This window comes from Papio anubis, chromosome 5 (genome assembly GCF_008728515.1).
Source record: "Papio anubis isolate 15944 chromosome 5, Panubis1.0, whole genome shotgun sequence".
NCBI lineage: Eukaryota > Metazoa > Chordata > Mammalia > Primates > Cercopithecidae > Papio > Papio anubis.
In genome coordinates, this window is record NC_044980.1 from 65,447,941 (window position 1) to 65,469,011 (window position 21,071).

A 21,071-nucleotide genomic window follows, 5' to 3' on the forward strand; every position below is an offset into this window, starting at 1 on the left:
AATTGATGAGGTTAGCCATCTATGGAAAGAACCTATTTTAAAAGTATAACTCAAGGAAATATTAGGTGGGGAGAAGTTGATAGAAATATTTTGTATTTTGCTTCTGGTGGTAATTACACAACTCTGTATTTGTCAAAATTTAAAGAACCAAAGGAATGAATTTTACTGAATTTAAATTAAAAATAAGTTTAAAAATATAAAAGAAATATACAAAAATGCTATTCTGCACACTGTTATTAAAAGTGTGTATGAGGATATTTGGAAAACATCCAGCAATAGTCAAGGTGAGCAGACCCCACCCAATAATCAATTCATATTTGTGGAATGTGTCCAATGATATTCATATAATATATACAGAGGGGACCGGGGTTATGAGAATTTAATAATCTTAATTCCTGCTCTATTCAAAGGGGAGACTTTGAATATGGCAGATACCAGCATTTTTGTGTGTGTGTGTAGTCTATTCAGCAAGAATATTGTGGGGGCAGGGATGATGCATTAAGTTATCCTTCAAGGTAGTCTTTTGCCCTGATTGCACGTTCAGTAAACAGTCTTCTATAATTGCCCTAACATTCTTTGAAATGCAAAATCATCTAGAGCCTGGCACAGTGGCTCACGCCTGTAATCCTAGCCACTAGGGAGGCTGAGGCCAGAGGATTGCTTGAGGCCAGGAGTTTGAGATCACTGTCTCTGCAAACAACAACAACAACAAACTTAGCCAGGTACGGTGGTATGGGCCTGCATTCCCAACTACTCAGGAGGCTGAGGTGGGAAGATTGCTTGAGCCCAGGATTTCAAGGCTGCAGTGAGCCATGATCATGCCACTGCATTCTAACCTGGGCAACACAGCAAGACCCCGATTTAAAAAATAAATAATAATAATAAAGTAGTATCAGTGGACAAGATCATTCTGGCCATTAGAAAATATACTTCTACTTCTTGTGAATCGGAAGATAGGTATTGATAGGTCACTGTGGTGCATCATTTCCCCTAAGCTTGATGAACTGAGTTCTCTGACAACATGGAAGTTGTTTATTATAATATTCTCCACACTTGCCCGCCAAATCCTAAGTTGCCATGGCCCCACCGGATGTTGCTCTCCCATGCAGCCTACCTGAGCAGTCAGCTACTTTCTTTCTTTGACATTTCATTGGCTGTATCCACCATATTGTTGCAAGATTCTGCAGGGCAGGAGAAGGAGAGAACCTTCCCTAGTGGAGTCTTTATGGAGACTTCTAGGTGAAACCTTCCTTTCCACAAGAGCCAGAAGCAAACCCCTCACTTCTCTGAAGCCTATCACAATTGTTGGATGTTCCACTCATTGGCAGGATCCTGTGCTGCCTGTCACCTTTCTGTGTGGGTAGATGTCCTATATTTCTAATATAATCTGGTTAGAAAGTCAGAAACTTGCCTGGTGCCTCATGTATGGTTCAAATCTCATCATTACTTGAAAATTTACTTGACAAATAACCATGTCCTAGCTTTCTCTTGCTCCCTGATCCCAAGCAAAATTTTGCTATTTCCAGAAGACAGGACTAACTGGTTGACTTGTCCTGTCCCAGTTTATCCCAAGTCAACCTCACATAAATTAACTGCTAAGAACATCTCCCATGAGGAAGGTGCTTTAGCCACAGCATAGCAGGGACTGGGGTAGTGCTCCTCAGAATGGATGGCCCCTGCTTCATCCTGGCTCAGGCTCCTTGGCCAATGAGTGGCGTGTTTCTTTGATATGAAAGATAGAACGTCCTGTTTCACTGAAATAGCATAAAGGAGTGTGGGAGGGTTCTGAAAATGCCCAAGGTGACGGTGGGCAAATGCCAATGAGTCTCTGAGTGAGTATGCCACCAGAGCAAAACATGCCCACATTCCCGCAAACACAGCGTGTCCTGGAAGGGCAGGCCACCATGATTTCCCTCACTGACTCAATAGCTGCAGATTCCCCATGACTCTCCATGCAAATGCTCATTCGCTTTGTGGAAAAGCCCATCCTCATGGGCAGATGGGTCTGTGACCCCACTGTTCACTGTTTCTTTTTATTTTATGTAGATAGATTTCTTGCTATATTTCTGCCTTCTGATGAATGATCACTCTGCATCTGGATACCTTTTCTCCCCACTTGACATTTTTATAGTTCCAAGTCTTCTCATTCATCTGCTTCATATTGATTTTTTTCTATTGATTCTGCTCACTAAAATCATTCTTATAAAATATACATACTTATAAAATACATGCACTTATCTCCTTGTGTACATGTACAGATAGCCTACCTCTAGAAGGAAATAGAAGAATCTGATATTATCTGCTGTCTCTGGGGAAAAGGACTGTATGGCTGAAGGAGGAAGGCTTGGGAGTGAAGCAGCTGAGTTACCAATTTATGGAGGGGCTGTTCCCATCATAGTCTGTAGGTGGGTGACTCTGCAGCTGTTCAGTGCCCTGGGTAGAAAGGAAATTTTCAATGGTATACTTTTGCAACTTATACTTCTATACACTGTAGATGACTTAGCTATTCAAATACTTGCATTAAAAATGTAAAAATTCATATTGGTTTTCAAACAGCAAACACTCAGACAAAATTAGGCTTGGGATTCCCTTCCTTTTGAGCTCTGAAAAATTCCCTTGAGGCATTTTAATGGGCTTCTTGATTTTTCTGCCCAGGATCTTAAAAAAAATTGAGATGGGGTCTCACTTTGTTGCCCAGGCTGGTCTTGAACTCCTGGCCTCAAGTGATCCTCCAACCTCAGTCTCTGCCTAAGTTCTTTGGATGCTTCTGTCAGACTTCACCCTAGCTTATACTTTGGGCATACAGCTTTATGACACAGGCTTGTATCATCAGGAAAACAAATACAAACCACAATAAAGACTCAGACTGTGAGGAACCTCCCTGCAAGTATTCACTCAGCAAACTGCTTCAAGTGTCTCTTCTGTGTCTGCACTATGCTGGGTGCCAGGAGGACAGTGTCTCATAAACCGAACACTAGGTTCAAGGAACTCACCATCTAGTGGAAGGAACTGACAACCAGATGTGGCGCAAAATGTTTTAGGAGCTACTAGAAGAATATTGAACTGGTTGGTTGATTTACTGAACATGAGAGAACAAAAAGAAGAACTACATTTCCTTGACTAACATCAGAAACTATTTTCTTTCAAAATGTCAAAATGTTCTTTTCTCTTGTTTTTTTGTGTTTTTTTGTTTGTTTGTTTGTTTTTCTTACTCATTAAAATGTCAGTTAAAACAACATGAAAAGGATGAAGGACTATCTTTGGATGTGAAGGTTGACAGAAAAAGTTTCCCCTTTCCCAACCAGTGCCACAGCCTTCCCTACCAGTATGTTCTGTAGAACAGAGGAAGAATTTGGGGACTTGCAAAATTAGACTGACCTTCAATTAACTGCATTAAGAAAGCCAGTAAGTGTAAGTCCAAAAATGAACTTCAGTTATCCTTGAAATAAAGAATAATCAGCTGGAAACATTCACAGTAATTACAGAATTACACACTGCAAATATGATTAATCCAGTTTCTCCATTCCAGCTCTCCGAGTTTCTCCCTGACTTCTTCTCCAATGCTGAGAAGGCACTCTGGCATGTCAAGGGTGAGCCCTTTAGATTTTGACAATGTAAAGTCCTTCCCCAGGTCCCTAATGTAGTTGAGTTGCTTAAAAGCTGCTTTCAGGGTAAATGAAAAGTCCAATCCTATTTGTACCACTGTAGAACCACAAAGTACAAAGCATGCCCCAGCCCTCAGACAGAATCAGTCCCCCTTCCTCTCAGCTCCCACAGACTGTGCCCACACCCTCGAGGGAGCTTCCTCATGGGATATTGCATAATCTAACCTCCCACAACACTGGGATCTCCTTGAAGCCAGGGACCATTTCCTAAACCTTTCTGCATCGTCACTATCTTATACAATGACTGGTACTTAACATTTTTAAGTGACGAATTTTAAAATTGCTATAATTTGCTAGTCTTAAGAGGATTTTGTTCTGGTTTTTTTTTTTTTTTTTTTTTTTAACAATAAATAGTAGATAAAACTGCTTGGAATGTGGATATGAGACTGGAGGAGGAGCAGCCTTATTGGAACCATGAAGCAACAATGCCTCCTACCATATGTGGTCAAGAGGTAGGGGGAGATTGTCAGTGTGGAGCTCCTGTGCCCACTTGGTGCTGGTCTTCTTGTTATTTGAGAAAATGAATCCTTTACTTGGTTAAGCAAATGTATTCAGAGTTCTATGGCCTGTAGCTAAACACAATCTTTATCTGATATACAGAGCAAATCAAATGTCAACTCTTCTACCTGACTGTCAAAGTTCTCCATGATCAAGTTCAACTCTGTTCCCCTTCTCTCTAAAATCCTGCCAACTGCAGTCAGATCAGACTTTCACTGTTGTCTACAAGGGGCATAATAATACCTTCCTCGTTGCCTTTGTTTAGATTGATTGGCCATCCAGGAATGTTCTTTTCATTAATCCATTCCATTCTTCCAGGCTGAACTTAAGTTCAGCTTCTTCCCAGAAACCTTTGCTCCCTACTCAGTTATCTGTCTCTTGTTTCAAATCCTATGACATTAAACCCACTAATCCCTGGGTTAAATGTATGTTTTTCCCCCTATATTGCACTCTGATTATTTTGTGTTTAGATTTAGTGCTGAACCAGTGCTTAAGCTCCCTGCAGCCTAGGATTCATACTCTCTTCTGTCATCGCACATTGCACTTTACTGATCACCATGAAGATACTTAGTAGATGTCCCTTGCTTGGTCGTGATCCTCTTACTATGCATTGCTGTATCTGCTTTTGAACAGAGGTTTGTCTGTGGCTTGAAGAGCACATGTGAATTTAGGTTGTATCTCCATCTGGTAAATTAATATTGCCATTGGTTGCCAGTTCAGAATCAGAATGAATTAATTTGCCACGTGGAGAAATTTGCAGCAGCAAACATTATCATTATGGCTTATTTATTGCTGTGAGCACTATGTTGAATTTGCACATTGTTTAAAGAGCATTTGTTGGTACTGGGGGTGGGGATCAACGTTTAACCCCTTCAATCTGTGTCTTTGGCCTCAAGAAGATGAGATCAGGAGTTTCTGACAGACACTGTCTCAGAAGCACCACAAAGGTCAATTAAAAGGCTCGGAGCTCTCAGGCTCCGGCACTGAGCTGGGGCAGCTAAGCCATCCCGAAAGTCTCCTTGGAGGGCTGTGGTCCTCCACTGCACACAAAGGAGAAAGGACAGGAGAAGGGGGGAAATGACACTGTTGATTAAACCTGTGAGGGTTTAAATATTCTTCAACTAAATTGAAATAATCACAAGACTTATATCTTGGACAGGTTTGTATCTCTCTTTTGGGACTTAAACTGTGAAAATCAAAAAGGATATCAGAGTAAGGGAGGGAAAGTCCAAATTCAGAAAGGAAGGTTACTGTAATTTCTCAGTTTTCTACATTAATTTTTTTAATGAGATTTCATCACATTCATAACCTTGCTTTCTTTTTGTCTCAAACATACACTCATGCATGTGCACACACACACACACAAGCCATGTAAAGTAATCCAAGTTGCCAATTCTTTGTGTGTGCATTACATTACAAAATACGGGGATCCCTTCCAAGATATAGTTCCCTTAGTAACCTTACTGGAATTTCCTTCTCTGTATGGAATCCTCCACATCTTTAACCACAGAATCCACTTACTACTTGGAATTCTAAGTCTGCCTTATTGAATAACAATTCCTAGTCTAGGAATTCCAATGACTCTTTATTTGGCATTTTAATCTCAATTTTTAAAAATTTAATTAGAAAGAAACGAGGGGTAGCATAAAAGAATTTTTCTGGTGAATTTTTTCTGTCCAGGGGACAGATCTTGGGGCAAAGACCCACAGAAGCCTTTACAAAAGCCTGCGAGATGCTTTGGGAGCTTCTTTGAAGAGGCTCAAAGTTGCTTACTGAGAACTTCACCCTGAAGTCTTGAGAAGAAAAGCCAGAGTTACCATCTTTGCTCTGACATACAAGAGCTTATGAGCAGTAATCCTGAAGCCTGCAGCCTGAAGACCTTCCTACAGGGCTCAGGGACTCAAGATGAGCATCAAGCTGCCTTCACGGACTGGTCTCTGATATATTTGCTGCCCACCACAAGCAAGGCCTATGGTGGGTGGGAGAGAAGGGGGTCTTCTGCGAAGAAAGACGTGTACGATGAAATGCCTTCCCTCAGAGGCTTGCTACCACTCACTAAAGATCATAGGACCACAGATTGTCTGAGCCGGAAGGAACCTAAAAGGAGTACAGAGGTAAGCCGCACTAAATTCTCTTAACCTTTCAGAGGCTTGGTTTCCACATTTATGAAACTCAGCTAATAACGCCTACCTTAGCAATTCATTCAATGAGACCATTATCTTGCAGAGGGCCTGTACAGAATAAGTGAGTTTTGATCTGCTTTTAGTACTATCAATATACAAGTCAGAAAATTGTATTCAATAGATGATACTGATAATAGGATATCACGTTGGAGTGAGGTAGTCAAAGAAGTTCTGCTATTGATTTAGTAGTAGGTAAAAGACAAAGAGGGCTGTAGCATTCTGGAACCAAATCACTGAGGGTAAGCCATGCCCTCTAAGGTGGCTTCCAGCAACAGTGGTTGATTTGGGCTGATCTGCCCAATCAGAGGCTCTCATTGTCCATCAGCCTGTAAAATCTGGGCTTGGGGAATGCAGTGACACTTGCCATCATGAACAAGGAGCAGGATCTGAGTGCTGCCCTGTTGTAGCACTGAGCTCATCACGTGCAAAGCAGCAAAGTATGACTCCATAACAATGATGCCCTGACCACTCTAAAGTTACAAATCTCTGCATCCCTGGCTCTCTCTTTCTCAGCCTCAAGTTTTATTTTCCTGGTAGCACCATAAAAAATATCTTGGCCATTCATATGTTTATCATCTGATTTGCCCCACTAGATTCTAAGTTTCATGAGACCAGGTACCTGGCCTATGTTCACTGTTGTATGCCTGTAGAAGAATGGCTGGCACGTGGTAGGTCAGCACACGAGAATCACTTGGGAAGTTTTAAACATACAATGCCCACCTCCCTTAAAAAATGCAAACCTAGGCTCCTTCCCGGACCAAAATCACCTCAGGATCTCTTGATGGGGGTCAGGCATCAATGTTTTTTAAGAGCTTTGTATTGTAGGTGATTCTCATGGCCATCCTAGGCTGAAAAGTACTGTAGGGAGTGCTCAGTGAATCTCTGTTCAATGTAAACGACAAGTCTCTACAATAAGGGAAGTGTGAATGGTCATGGTGAGTGGGTGAGCATGGCAGAGGAGACATTCTGATGGAAGAAGCCCTATGACTTGCAGTCATCTCTCCCTTTCCACCACCCACCCAGGATACTAATGATAGGGTGTTGGAGGTGTGGAGAAAATTTTTCTGTATGTCAAGATTGAGTTGATGAGGCATAGCCCAGACAATGGCCATCTGGGGTCCGGGTAATCACAAAGGAAAGGTCCTGAACAGGTTGTGCTCTCCCCTGGTGGCAGTGGGGAGTGCTCACAGGTGCACCATTTGTATGCATGTGAGTCCTGAGTCAAGACTTCTCTCCATCCCACATCAAGACCCTCCCCAGCCACTAGATGAGAAGCTGAGTTGGAGATATGCTACCCCCACAGCGATGGCTCTTCTAACCCACAAAGTTTAACAATGAGGAAGAGGGCAGGACGTTTTCTGTCTGCATGACTATGATACTTCTGAAAGGTTGGGCTGTGGGATTTTTTTTTTTCACTTCTGTCTTGGAAATCACCTCCATATGCTGGTTGGACTGCTGGATACGATTTCTTTACATTGAGAAAGCATTTCCCACCATATAGAGGAGACAAAGTGGAACTGCTGGTTTTTCAACTCCCTTAATGGCTTTCAATGCCATTTGTCAAAAGGTTGGTTTTCTTTACAACATTAAAAAAAATTTCTAACAACAAACAACTAAATGCAAAATCTTCCCTTGTACTTTGATTGATGGTTCACACCTTTTGGAATATCTAGCTCATATTTTTAGAAAGAAGCAGCTGGTACTCTTGACATTTAATTTCAACAAAATGCCTCATTCAATTCCTTCTCTCCCAGAGAGGGTACACAGACTATTGGAAAATATCCAGTGGCACTGATTCAAACATCTACATTAAGTGTGGAGGAATGGCAGGGTATGCTTTTAATGTCCTGGAAGTTGAGCTAATAGCATTGAAATGGCTGATCTTAAGAAAACATTTTTTGTGACAAGGAAGGATGACCATTCTAGCTGCTATTGATATCTGCAGGAGAGAACTTTGAAACTGAGCGTGACCAAATAGGTTTCTGTTCCTGGGTTAGTGTTTTACCCAAAGAGCTTCACTGCAAATCAACAATTCTAGTAATAGTAATGATAGCTGCTATTAACTGGGGACTTACCACATGCAAGTCTTTTACATGAATTCTATGGTTTAATGAGTACAATTATCCCTATTTGCTAGATAAGGAATTTGAGGCACAACAAATGTAAATGACTTATCTAAGGTCACATAGCCTGGAAGTAGCAGTTCTTAGCCATGGGTTGGCAACACTTTACTATAAGGGATCAGACAGTAAATATTTTCAGCTTTCTGAGGCACACAGTCTCTGTTGCAACTACTCAATCCTGCCAGTGGCAATGAAAGCAGCCACAGTCACCACATAAACAAGTGAAAATGGCTGTGTTTTAATAAAACTTTATTTACAAAAAAACCAAAAAACAAAAAAAAGTGGTGGGCTAGATTTGACCCGGGGTCTATAGTTTGCCAATTTCTGCTCTTAGTCATGACATAAGAACTATTGCAAACAGTCGTTGAGCCCACTTATATAATGGCCTTCTGGGTAAATAATTGAGGGTCTTTTTTTTTTTTTTTTTTAAATGAATCCTATTTCTGAATTCCAACAATACTCTTAATGTTTTGGCGGTAAAAGACATTTGAGTGAGTAGGATTGTAAGACTACATAAGAAACCTTCAGGGGAAAGCCTCCAAGGGCGTCATAGCTCACAGGAGTTTGTGAGCTGGGCAGTGAAAGAGGACCAGGCCCTGTGTGGGGGCCCTTCACACTCTCCCATTTATTCAGTGTCTTGATATACCACCCCTTCTATGCAAGTTTCAAGGTGGCACACAAAAACATACACAACTACAAAGATAGAATAATGGAAGGAAATGAAGCATTGTATTATTTAATCCCTGCATCAGTCCTGCAAGACAGGTGCCATTATTCCATTTTATAGATGAGAAATCAAAGTGCAGAGGGGAACTGGCCTGCCTGAAGTCAGGGAGTGAGTAAGTGACTGAGCTGGCATTCCACCCCAAATGTGCCCAATTTCTTTACATGTACACCTTTCATTAGTCCATACTGCTCCTTTAGAGTGAACTGCACACCTCACCTTGCTTAACTCAATCGCTGAATTTGGAAAGTCAATTAAATTTGAGTTTCTATTTATTTTCACCCCTTGAAAAGAAAAGGAAGTCCTAGTAAATCTACTCATTTTGCATGATTGCTGTAATAATCAAGCAAGATAGAGTAGGTGAAAGATTTTTGCAAAGGGGGGGAATATTCTGCAAATGTAAAGTGGTAGCACCTGCTAGGGAACTGGCCATTGAAAGGGTTTGCCCACCCCAAGGGGACTTTGTCTACTGAATCATTCAGATGGCTCAAGTCTGGGAAGACATTGGCCTCTAAAAATCCCCTGAAATCAGTCCAAAGCCCAGGAACTTGGAAAAGGTTACAGAATAGTCATCCAATTTCTAGTCACATAAATGACTCTTATAAACACTTGTTTGATCACCATCCCCGCCCCCCTCCCTGCTTTCCTCCAAGAGATTTTCCTTCTACTTCTGTTCTAGTTTCAATTGGGCTTTTCCTCCTGAGGATGAGTGTAAATCTAACCCTTTATCCCAGACCTAACCCTTGCCCATTTGTTTCAACAATACTATTGCAATAGGAAACACTGTAAAAGCTTCATTCTAAGTCCAAAGCTCCAACTCATTGGTAGAGATGGCTTTAGTGAGTCTGCCTTACCCCTATGATTTTTTAAACCTCTGAATAAAAGTCAGAAACTAGGAAGGTTGAGTAACCTGATTATATAAGAAAACAAATCCTGGCTGGGCATGGTGGCTTACACCAGTAATCCCAGCACTTTGGAGGTCCGAGGCAGGAGGATGGCTTGAGCCTAGGAGTTTGAGACCAGCCTGAGCAACATAAGGAGACCCTGTCTCTATTTATTAAAAAAATTAAAAAATTAAAAATTAAAAAAATTAAAATAAGAAAATCCTGTATGTCAAAAATCACATAAAATTTAAAAGGAAATGACAAACCATAAAAATTTTTTTCAACATGTGACAAATAATTAACGTTATTCAATGTCTGAAAGCTTCTGTAAATCAATCAGAAAAGTGACAACTTAAAGTGGAAAATTGGGCAACAGCCACCAAAATGCAATGTAGAAGAACAATACTAATGACAAATGTTTTAAAACTTTTCTGGGGGCTAGTTTCAAGTAACACCAGATACCTAATTACCATGGAATCACCAGTAATAGAGATGTTTAGACAAAATATACAGGACATATCTGGCATATTTAAGTTGCACAAGTGTGTGTGCACAAGCATGTGTAATCTCCCTATGTAAACACACACCTGCCTGAGACAGCTTAGATGACTGGAGGGTATAAGACTGGAGACAGAGATTGGACTGAATTTCAGGTTTAAAACTTGTGAAAACAACACATACAAATATAACCAAGACTTCAACCTGAGAACGTGAACAAAGGGTGAAAAAACAGATATATTTAAGGAGGAGATGCAAGCAGGCTCACAAAGTCTTGTTTTGCAGCAATGGCTGGAATGTGATATATGCGTTCCAAGGCTCATCTAAGGCAAAATCATACATAAGAAAAATCCATTCATGAAACTAAATCATCCTAATGCAAATGACACTTCATGAGTAGAGACTAAAACCAAAGTGTGAAGGACATTTTCCAAATCAATGTGAAAGTGTGCAGAAATAGCTGGATCTAAATTGAATAAGAATTGTGTGACAAATTGATGAGGTACTGAGGGAAAGCCAGTTAAGACACTGAGGGGCCTATTCTGAGAGACTGGATGCCACAGACTGAATCTAGAAGAAGATTCTGCATAAAGAATATTTTCTTGGAAGGTTTGGCAAAAGAAAGAGTTCTTTTAAATGATTTCCTATAACTTATTTTCTGTTCCTTGGAGCTTTTCGACTTTTAGTGGTTTGGAATGACTTGGTTCTGGTGGATTTCAATCAATATCCCTCCCTTCCTGTACTCCCTCCCTCCCCACAATCCCCTTGTCTTGGTGGAGTAACAGGCTGATTCTGTTTCATCACTAACCTTCTCTAGCTTCCTTATAAAAGGAGTATGTTAGATAACATTTAATGGGCATTTGGGAAATGAACCTTTTAAGTTTTCATCTTCATTTATGCTGATTGAAGAACTGGTGAGGTGAACCTAAGACAGAACTAATTTGAATGCATAAATAAATAATGGAATGAATAAATAACAAAATACCTTTCTACTGAGGGTCTCACCTGGAAAGAGAGAATTCATTTGAGTCTTTTTAATAACAACAAAATATGAGCAAATTCAATCTAGACTTTGCAGAATCGCCTATAGTTTCTAAAACCTTTGGGTTCTCAGAGTAAATAGCTATTCTGTAGAAATTAATGGAAAATTCAACGTGAGTGAAGACTGCTTCGTAGGGAGGATTAAGCAAGCCACACTTGAAGAGCTCCTGTATATCATATTGCTGAAGAAGTGAGCCCTGGGCCACTTCACAGCTTGTGAACTTCGTGTGGAGAAAGAATGCAGGGAATATTGAAGGACGGAAGGAACACCATGTGTGGACACCCTAAAACGGACAGGTGACTCAGCTCTCTGGGTGTCAGAGGGCTGTTGGCAAATAATAGCCATAATATAAAGCCCATGTAGCCTCATGGTTAGCAAAGAACAGAAGAAAGCCCTGAAAGCAGTTCAGATAAGCTGGCTACTGATCAGACATATTAAAAGACAAAATGTGTTGGTACCAGGATTAGATTAAGGTGAACAAGTTTATACAATTTATTTTTAATGACCTTTAAATAGTATAAATTTATTACCATTGTAAATAGAATGCTGAAATACCTAAGAGAGAAAATTAAAATAATCAATAATGCTACCACCAAGAGTTACTGTGTTAATATTTTGGTCTGTTTCTTTCAACTCTTTTACTATGTATGAATATATTTTCTTTTACAGCACTACTTACTACATATCTCTATGCATTAGACAAATAGCACTGCAGTAGACAACTTTGTTCATAAATCCTTGTTCTGTCTCTATCATTTCCTTAGATTAGATTATCTAGAAATAGAATTACAGAGTGAAAGTATATTAATTTTCAGGTCTTAATACATAATGCTAAATTGTTTTCCCAAAAGGTCAACCTAATTTATACTTATATTATTCATTTCTATAAATGTGTCTTTTTGTCTTCTATGACACCTTTTATTTTCCACCTGACATTAAGTAAGCTCCTACATTTGACCCAACATTATAATAAGAAAAAGAAACAATTCTAGGTTTATTGAGATAATTATTTCATGACGTTGTGCTAACTTACACTGAGATAACTCTCAATTATTTCAAAAATTTTCATACCCATTAGTACGTTTAGTTCCCCCAAAACCCCTGAGGGGAAGATATTTAATTATAGAATGTTTAGAGCATGGGAAAGCATTTCTGATATCCTCTAATTCAGCTTTGATTCATGTTTATTCATGATAGAGGCATGGGCAAGATATGAGAGTTTTAAAGTTCTAGAGCCCTCGTGTCAGGAATCTCAGTTCGTATATTCCTTCCTGCCGGATGACTTTGGCTCTATCCTAGTCCCTGTAAAGCTTTGTATCCTTCTCAATTTCCTCCTCCCCTGCACTGTTTCATCAGTCCATTGGGAAGTCCACCATTAGGTTTCTTGCTCTTCCAGGAGTATGAAAATAGCTAGAAATCTGGACTCGGACTCATAAGTAGAGACAAAACAGTCTTAAAATGAATGTTTTCTCTATGACTTGGGTGATGACCTAGAAAAGATCCCCCAAGATCATGTAATGAGCCAATGAAGTTGAGAGAGTCAGATCTGTGCTTAGGATAAACTTGATAAACCAAAGTAGTCAAGGGGAAGTTTAGTAAGAAGAAGTGTGGGGTTCCAGGCTCAGCTCAATGTATTAAAGTATTAGACTATTCTGACAATAAGGATTACCAAATGCTGACGTTTGCTGGGACTCCTCTGGATAATTCTCACCTGCTTCTCTGATTTAGGTAGCATAAGTGAGTTTTTTTGTTGTTGTTTTTTGTTTTGTTTGTTTTTTTGAGATGGAGTCTTGCTCTGTCGCCAGGGCTGGAGTGCAGTGGTGCGATCTTGGCTCACTGCAAGCTCCGCCTCCCGGGTTCACGCCATTCTCCTGCCTCAGCCTCCCAAGTAGCTGGGACTACAGGCGCCCGCCACCACGCCTGGGTAATTTTTTGTATTTTTAGTAGAGACGGGGTTTCACCGTGTTAGCCAGGATGGTCTTGATCTCCTAACCTCCCGATCCACCTACCTTGGCCTCCCAAAGTGCTGGGATTACAGGCTTGAGTCACAGTGCCCAGCCATAAGTGAGTTCTTTCAACAGACAGGGGGCACCTTCAAGGGAAACCATCTATGTGCTGTAAAGTTTGGATATGCTATGTTGCAGATTATCATCATGTTAATGTACTATGGGATTACAATATATTGCTCATAGCTTAAAACAGCACTGTGTAGGTGTTTGAGAGTCAACCCATGGTCCACCACAGGCTCCAGAGAGCTGTTGCCGTGTTTTCCTATGGGGGTCAAATTTATTTTATTTAGAAACATCAGAGTCGCATTTCTATTGTGTGTGTGTGTGTGTGTGTGTGCGTGTGTGTGTGTGTATGTGTGTGATTTTAAATTCTGAGAAACCATCTCTTAAAATGCCTGACATTTAAGAAAATCTGGCACTGTATTGCCACCACTGAAGCCAAGTATCACATGTGTAGAAAGTAGCACAGTTTAGCATGCTGAGTGTGCCAATTTCCCTTAAAATTAACATTTGCACCGTATGTTGGTACCCTAAACTCAATACTTTTTTGGCTGATGAAAATGCAAAAGGAAAACATTCCCAGACTGAGTCCTGTTCTCTTTCTTTGTAGACACTGTTTTAAAGAAATTAGCAGTAGTCTTCCTTTGGAAGTAAAAATGAGTGAATGCTGTAATTCATGGTGAGAAGTCAGGCATCTAGTGGTGTTGAAGCTAGAAGATCCATGCCGGTCAGGCAAAGGTACCTGAAGGTGTCAATCCTGCAATGTTGTCCCTTGGTCTCCATTTACCATTCAGCCCCTCACAATGTCTTGGGTAGAAACTCAGAGATGAGGTCCAGCTTCTTCATCCTCTATCATGATGTTTGAGAGGGTAAAGTGAACAGGTGAGACCAGAAAGCTCCCACTGAACTTAGAGCATTATGCCAGACATTTAGATAATGCCCAGGCAACCCAGGGTAACAAGAGACCTATACTCACCCCTGTGGTGGGTCCCAGATGCTGACTTCCTGGCCTTTGAGGTCACATTCCTTCTGAGATCCTTTCTCAGATAGCCCCTACCTGTCTCTGTGGCATGTAGCTTCCACAATATGAGGAAGAAGTAACATTATTTGTGCCTGTGAGTCAAGCATCTGCACCTTTCTAGATTTTCAGTGTACTTTGTACAAACCCACGATATATCGCCATGCTCCCTGGACACCTGTGTGGCTCTGGCAGAGTTTGGGGTTATCCTTGAATCACAGTGGAGACAGCCTTTCACTTCTAAATACTGATCCTAAACTGTATGGGGGAAGGATGAGAGAATAAAGTTGTGTTACCGCTAAAACTGCCAGAGATATTTAAACTATGATGGGAGTGATGGGCCTGGGGCTTCATCCCACTGGAGTATTAAGTAAGAATCACGTGCTCCTGGCCCTCAAGCAGATTTTCTCATCCGTACCATGAGGGATACACAGTATTTAAAGGAAAGTTTAAAATATAAGAAAGTCTGAAGATCTACTTAAAAAAAACTTTTTGTTATGGAACAGTTCAAACTGTGAAAGTAGACAGGATAATATCTGTGCTTATACTTAGTTTCAATTCATGACCAATCTCATTTCATCTCTACCCCACTCCCTTCCCCACCTTCCAACTGGGACGCTTTTGAAGCAGATGACATCATATTATTTCATCTATAAATATTTCAGAACATATCTCTTAAACATGGGGACTTTTTCTTAAAACTTAGCCACAATAGTATATTATACCTAAAACTCAATAGTTTCATTAATCATTTAAATAGTCAGTATTCATATTTCTCTAGAAAAATTCAACTCTTTGCTTTGCAGTGAAGGCCATTTTGGAGTTTTGTCAGTTCACTATTGAACTAGTCAAATTCCACCTTTCAGATACCATAGAAGAGTTAAGGTTGAAAGGAAAGGTCTCTTCAGGAGTGATGACAAGAGAAGGAAAAACTATTTGGACTTCCTTATCCAGAGTCAATGATCATTAAGACTGAAAGGGTAGGTACACATTACCCAGCCCCATCACACTTCCTTATTACAGACTGAGGCAAAGGGTAGTAAGCTGATGTCCCCAAATGCACACAGCTAATTAACGACAAAGTATTCAATTTTAAAATGCAACAGGCTCTATTTAAGGTATTACCTACTTTTAAAATTACTGGAGAAGGACCTATATTTCCAGCGCTTTGTTCATGACTTTAAAATGTGTGTGGCTTGATGGTTTAGAGCTGTGCTGTATAATTCAGTACTCATTAGCCACATGTGGCTTTTGAGCACGTCAAATGCAGCTAACCTGGATAGAGATATGCTGTACATGTAAAATGCACACTGGATTTCAAAAATTTAGTAAAAAAAAATTAAAATATTTAGTAATTACTGTATTCTTTTGATTAAATGCTGAAATAATATTTTTCAACACCGACACTCAGCACATTAAGTTAGAGTGTCATTTTACATGGATTTGTTGTGTGATTATTCACTTAATGTCTGACTCTCTCCATACTGTTTGCTCCATGAGGTCAGGGATCCTGTTAGTTCACAGTCACTATTGTGCCTGCCCTTTCTTTAACAGACCCTCAGTTAAAGAAAGGAACAAAGGAAGAACAACTGGAGTCCTGCCTGCTCTAGCTATGTCCCTTCCTTCTTTATTACCTCTTCCCAGTTCACTAATGTGTTCCTGGACAGGCCACCTGAGTACCCTGGTATATGAATTAGCAAATCCTATGTGCTCCCTTTTCAATATCTGTCCAGAATCCAAGCACTTCTCACCACTTCCACTGCCTCTACCCTGGTCAAGCCACCAGAGGTTCCTTCCAGGATCACTGTAACAGCCTCCTGACTCTTCTCCTGTCTTCTCCCTTGGGCTCCTATCTACTCAACACAATAGTCAGGCAGGTTCTATTAAAATGTAAATCAGATCTTGTCATTCTCCTGCTCCAAACTCTCTAGTGATTTTCCATCTATTTCAGAGTAAAAGCCACAGTCTACACAGTGGCCTACAAGTCTCTACATGAAGTTTCTCCCTGTTACTCCTACGACCTCATGCCCTACCACCCGCTCACTTGCTTCTTCCACTCCCACTCTCCAGCCTCTGGTTGTTCCTGGCACACACCAGCCATTCTCCCACCCCAGGGCCTTTCACTTGCTGTTCTTTCTGCCTGGACAGCTCTTCCCCCAGATACCCACATGCCTCTTTTGCTTCCTTCAAGTTTTTGCTCAATACCGCGTCTGCAGTGAGGCCACCCGAACTCCGGCTGCCAAGCACTCCCTATTCTCTCTCCTTCCCGATTTAATTTTTCTCCATATCTTCTAACACACTGTGTACCTTACTGTATTCATTGTTCATTTTCCTCCACTAGAATGCAAACTCCCTGTACACAGGAATATTTGTCTTTTGTTTCCTTATATATTCCTACTGTCTAAAATAATGTTTGGTGAGAGGTTGTTGCCTGGCAAATATCTGTTGTCTGTGAGACTAAAGCTCAGCCTATGCACCTGAAAAATAGGCAGACTTGAGACCAGCCATTGGACTTGAACATGCAGAATTGGCCTGTGCTGTCAGTGGGACCAACTCGGCTCTACCTCGGTGCTAGTTCAGGAGACTTGGAGGCTCCCTGCACTCAGATTGGCCGCCCAATCTTACAGCTCAGTTCTGATGACTGTGAGGCCCAAGGAAACAGTTTGGATTCAGGGAGGGTCTAACTGGCTCCTCCCAACATCCTCTGTACCTCCCCTGCCCCACACCACCACACGCAAATATACCACAACATTCTCTCCCTTCCCAAGGACAGACTTGGGCTATTTCTAAAACTGAGATTCTGATCCAAAACAGTAGCCAACACTTAGTGTATCCCATGTATACAGGAAAAGACAGGAGACCTCTGAGCAATTTCCTGGCCTTATATTTTTCCATTCCAGTAAATGAGGCCTTCTTTAGCTCAGGAATCTGTCTCCGAACCAAGCCAATGCTGTAATGGTGCATGCCATTTGTTACTGCCTGCCTTATTTCTTTGTTTTTTTGAGATGGAGTCTTGCTCTGTCACCCAGGCTGGAGTGCAGTTGCCCGATCTGGGCTCACTGCAACCTCTGCATCCCGGGTTTAAGCGATTTTCCTGCCTCAGCCTCCTGAGTAGCTGGGATTACAGGCGAGTGCCACCACACCCAGATAATTTTTGTATTTTAGTAGAGATGGGGTTTCACCACGTTGGCCAGTCTGGTCTCAAACTCCTGACCTCAGGTGATCTACCCGCCTCAGCTTCCCAAAGTGCTGGGATTACAGGCATAAGCCACCACACCCAGATGCTTATTTTCCATTTTAAGTGATCAACAATTGGGTTCTTTCTGTCATGAAGCTTCGACAACCAGCTCTACTGGTTGGCTACCAGTTAAGGCGCATATAATGCTACTGGAGAGTTTCCTTCCTAAACTGGCATTTTATCCAATAATGCATAATAGTCAAATTGAGCTCTCTGCCTTCAAAGAGTTTTGCAAACTTTACACCTCATTAGGCTGAGCAGCGCTTGAGCTCTGCTTTATGGATTGGACCCTAGCAAGGTTAAACAATTTGCCTCAGGCTAAAACCTGCTTTGCTCTGGACAAAGTACTTTGTCTTCTTTAATGAATCAGAACAATATAATGAATAATATATGTAGTCCCCTAACAACTATGTTTTCAGTAATTTGGTTCCAAGTCATTTCCATGTGCTTTTTTAGGCCATATTTGGGGTTATTCCTAGTTTTCTGATATCATTTCACAGTTCTTCTTCTCCCCCCAATCCCCCACCCCTCCTCCTCCTTTCCTTCATCCTCTTTGGCTTCTGGGATACTCTAGCTACCAAGGGGCAACCGCCATGCCCCTAGCCTGAGAGCAACCCTTGTCCCTCTCCCTCAGGGACCCACTTTCAGATGGTAAGCATATTGACATTAAAAGATGGGGAAGGCTTAAGTTCAAGTTCCTAGGTGTGGTGGAAACCACAGAATAAGTTAGAGTGTCTTTTGGGTTATGCAGTAGTGGACAAATATGGGTATGTTACAGAGCAAAATGCGAAATACCAGGAGAGGTTAAAGTCTGAAATTCTGCCTGTGGCTGGCTGCTTAGGATTTCTTCTTCAGACTTTTCCCTCCCATTAGAAATAGATACATCTGAGAAGAACTGACATAACAGGGTGCTGGGTGCGGTGGCTCACAGCTGTAATCCCAATGCTTTGGGAAGCTGAGGTGGGTGAATCACTTGAGGTCAGGAGTTCGAGGCCAGCCTGGCCAACATGGTGAAACCCCATCTCTACTAAAAATACAAAAAAATTAGCCAGGTGTGGTTGTGCATGCCTGTAGTCCCAGCTACTGGGGAGGCTGAGGGGAAAGAATCGCCTGAACCCAGGAGGCAGAGGTTGAAGTGAGCTGAGACTGCGCCATTGTAGTCCTGCCTGGGTGACAACAAGTCTTGTTATTTTATTGCTCCTTTGAACAAAGGTTTTTTTCTTTCCTGGAGACTGTTTTGGGTGAAAGAAATAGAGGGAATTTGGGGACATTCTTTTCCCTGGGTTATGAACATCCACCAGGCAGCAGCCTTACGAAAGTAAGAATAGAGCAACTGCTCTCTTATTATTTAACCAATAAAAGTAATAAGCAAGGAAATCTATGATACTTGAGACTAGGATTAAAAAGAAAAATCTAGCATGTGGTCAAAGATACCACTTCTTTTACATATGATTTCGCATCGAATGTGTTGAATCCCTTGAAGGAGAATTGAAGTGGGTAAAATGAAATAATAGCTGAGCCACAGTGATTTAGCTTTTGCTTTAACCTGTCCACATCTGGGGCATGTGCATACCCCCGTAAGCCCCAAGAACACTTTAGCCCAGCAACTGTATTTGGAGAAGAGGTTGGATACCATGTACGGAACATGCTTGTGAAATGCACCCACTATAGCAGAGCAAAGAGCTCAGGAGCTGACATCACACGCTTGGCCTTGAAAGCCAGCTCCATCACTTCCTAACTTTCCTAAGCCTCAGTTCCTCAGCTATAAAACAGAGACAAGAATACTTTATTCATGAAATATTTCTAGCTCTTCTTTTGGGCACATGATTGTATTGCATTTTTCTATCCCTTTATAGGTGGGCATGGCAAATGACTTGCTTTGGATAAAAAAATGTGAGCACATGGGCACAAGTGACATGTGTCATTTCCTTGTGGAATCTTTAACAAATAGCCCACAATTCTGGCCAGACGTGGTGGCTCATGCCTGTAATCTCAGCCCTTTGGGAGGCCAAGGTGAGTGGATCACTTGAGCCCAGGAGCTCAAGACCAGCCTGAGCAACACAAGACCCCATCTCAAAAAAGAAATTAAGAAAAAAGAAAGAAATAGTGCACAATTTCATATTATTTTCTCTCTGTCTGCCATAGCAACCTGAAACATTTCAGATAGCAGTTATTTTGTCAGTCTAGGGCCTAAAGGTAAGATGATCTGGATTCATATAGTGGATATGTAATACAAGTAAGGCATATATTCTTGTTTTCTTTCTTTTTTAAAAAGCCGGGAGATTTAGGGGTTGTTTGTTAATGGAGCATAACCTCGTCCATCCAGACTAATGTATTTCTTTGTGGAACTGGAGGAAGATTAAATAATGTACCGAATAGGTAATGTGCATGGCACATGGCAAGTGCTAAGTAAATGTTTGTTCTTTCCCCTCTTACCAAATTTCTCCACTCCATGATTTTTCCCAGCCCACACTTACCAGCCCTGAGCTTTGCTACCCTTCAGAAAGTTGTTTTCAATTTGAGAAGAATGAGAATGAACTTTGTTTTAAGACCTTTAAAAGTATTCCCTAATACCCTTTAAGAAAATGGGAGAGCCCCTGAATGGAGCAGAGTTGGGAATTCCCATGATGGGAAGAGAACCTTCTCTCTGAAATTTATGAAAAAGAAAAAAGCTAAGGGTCTTCTCAAGGGAATCAGCCAGAAAGTAAAACCCATGACCTCTGAAAATTTCCAACCACAGATAATGCTCCATACTACAGCAGCATCATGCTCCTATCACTTAACTGGAATCAGGATACAGGCATCTCATGGGGACACATTTCTGACTCTCTTTCAGCAGGTTATCTGTCAGGAGGGAGCTGCAGTCCTTGGTCTGCTTAGTACCAGCTTTCCTGACATTTCAGCAGGGATGATGAAGAGGTCAGCGCTTGAGCTTGAGCTTCTTCCTTGCTGACTCTTTAAGACCCCTTCCCTTCCTCCACAAGTTCCAGGCTTCAAGAGTAGCTTCAAGGGTCAGAGAAGGGAAGTCAACAGGGCCACTGTTGCTGCTTTGGCCAAATCACTTAATCATTTAACAACCTAGTCAATTAGACCATCAAGGTAAATACTTTTTTGGAGTGTTTACTTCTATTGTGGAGATAAAAGCTCCTACCTAAAATTACCCTACAAAGCCACGTCTTTGAGTTTTAC

The 21,071-nt window shown here is 41.2% G+C and overlaps 1 protein-coding gene across 2 annotated transcripts in view; it reads right to left on the reverse strand.

Moving 5' to 3' along the window:
* Window positions 1-21,071, reverse strand: part of ZNF366 (zinc finger protein 366) — a 68,382-nt gene that overhangs the window by 28,804 nt on the left and 18,507 nt on the right. The window contains exon 2 of one of the 2 annotated variants that reach the window (XM_009208597.4): window positions 2,268-2,433. The exons of the other annotated variant lie outside the window; for it this stretch is intronic. The gene's annotated coding sequence lies outside the window, so the exon portion shown is untranslated. The remainder of the gene's footprint in view (window positions 1-2,267; window positions 2,434-21,071) is intronic. 2 annotated transcript variants of the gene reach the window in all.